A 2,062-nucleotide genomic window follows, 5' to 3' on the forward strand; every position below is an offset into this window, starting at 1 on the left:
ACATATATATATTTTTTTTGTGCATCTTGAGAATCAGTCAATAATCCATCTATATTGAGAGAAGGCCTGTAACTGGTTCCTACCTTCTACGACATAACCTCTGATGAAGACCTGAAATTCAGGTCGAAACGTTGGCATAAAATAAATAAATATGGTTTTGTTTATTTATGTTGTTCTTTGCTGACCGCACCCCCCCCCCCTGACAAACTTCTCCAATCATTATATTGAGACAACATTTTGCAACTTTATTGTTTGCTAGTCATGCCCTACAATGAAAAAAACAAAACAGTTTTATTAGAACAAAGAATTTATTAAACTAATTATTATTTATTTGTTTATTTATAATTAGTTTTATTTAGGCATAAAAAAAAACAACTGTATATATATTTTAATTTATTATGTTTGACCACAAGAAAAGCAAGGATTATTTTTGCACTTTCCTCTAAAGATGAGATAAGCCAGTTGATTAATTTACCCAATTTCATGGGGCATAACCATCCAGGAATATGTATAAATATAAATAAAAACTAAATAAAGTGGATTTAATTATTCATTAATAAATTAATTTACTTCTAAAAACCACTTTTTGGTTTTTTAAAAATAACTTTACTTCGAACATCTATTCTCATTTTTTTTTTCTGTCCTGACTTTTTCAGTCATATTTTGAATCACCTAATTATTTTGTAAAGATAAAAGTATCGGATGTAAACAGACGGCAAATTGCATTGATACAGAGATCTTTGGCAGTATCTCTGACTGATTTTCTTCAATTGGTAAATGCCTCGTCAGAGCTCTGGCACAAAAACTCAAGCATGAAGAAAAGCCTTTAATTGTGACTAATATTAATGTTTATGCTTGAATGAGTTGTTTTTATAATTCCAGTTTATGAATGATTGAGTGTTTTACTGGTTTGGTCTGTGATTTATTTATTTTAGTCAAATAATATTATGGCTAAAAATGCTAATTATAGTGCTATAAACATGAGGACTTATACAATTATTTTATATTTTTTTACTTTATCCTCCAATTAATACTTTACAAAGAAATTTAAAATATGGCTATATTAGACGAAATGTCAGTTTTTGATTAAATAAAATGTTGTTAAAAAAATTATATTAATTAGTTATTAAATACTAAGGTATGCTTCATACATTTTATCATTTCTTGAAATGTTGAAAACGTTTTAGTTTTCTAATCTAAAAGCTCGATGAATTTCATGAATAATATTTTAAAAGGCCTTTTCATTATATCGTAGTTAATAGTACATAATTTTAGAAAACCAATTATTATTTATTTATATTGGAAGATTAATAATTGACTGTTTGTAATAGATTTAGGAAGATAATAAAGGTGCAAAATACTAAAAAATTATTTATTAACTTACCAATGTTTGGCTCCACTTTTCTGGGCTAAATAAGAAAAAGATAGAAAAAATTAAAAATATGATAAAATAATTAAAATAGAAATAGAAAGTAAAAAGTTTTATAAACAATTATATTACAAAGAAGGAAACAAAATAAGTAAAGAGAATATAAAATAGATGGACCAAAAACTAATTAATAGTAGGTACAGTTATGATTGATAGAATTGCTAATAGGTTATAGGAAGGGTAGTCTGGGTGGCAGTCATTGAATTTACTAAATATTAAAAACCCTTTTCTGTAAAAAATAATTCTATCACTTATTACAGCACCTATTCTTAATTAGTTTTCATAATTATGAGAGATAGTTGACCGTGGATGATGAATGAGGAGAAGATGGTTGGGGGTGCGGTCAATGAAAAACACAAATTTTAATTCTGGATTTGACCGCCATTAGCGCTGTTTTTTCCATTAGGCATTTGATCTTCCAGTGAACAGGTTCGTTTTTATTTTCTTTCCCCTTATTTTCTCCACGTTTATCCATTTTCCTTACCCGCGTTACAAGTTTTGTACACTATACTTATAATTTTGCCTCTTTATTGTTATTTATCATCTATTATTGTTACATATATTTTCATCCTCTCAATTTTCATTTTCTGTTCATATTTTAATTTTAAATTAATAATAACTAATGTGTTTAAT

General features: G+C 26.8%; 1 protein-coding gene across 1 annotated transcript in view; it reads left to right on the forward strand.

Moving 5' to 3' along the window:
* Nucleotides 1–2,062, forward strand: part of LOC106681267 (zinc finger protein 64) — an 18,235-nt gene that overhangs the window by 9,342 nt on the left and 6,831 nt on the right. The window lies entirely within an intron of this gene.

Source organism: Halyomorpha halys, unplaced genomic scaffold (genome assembly GCF_000696795.3).
Source record: "Halyomorpha halys isolate HHAL.00 unplaced genomic scaffold, Hhal_1.1 Scaffold323.1, whole genome shotgun sequence".
Taxonomy (NCBI): domain Eukaryota; kingdom Metazoa; phylum Arthropoda; class Insecta; order Hemiptera; family Pentatomidae; genus Halyomorpha; species Halyomorpha halys.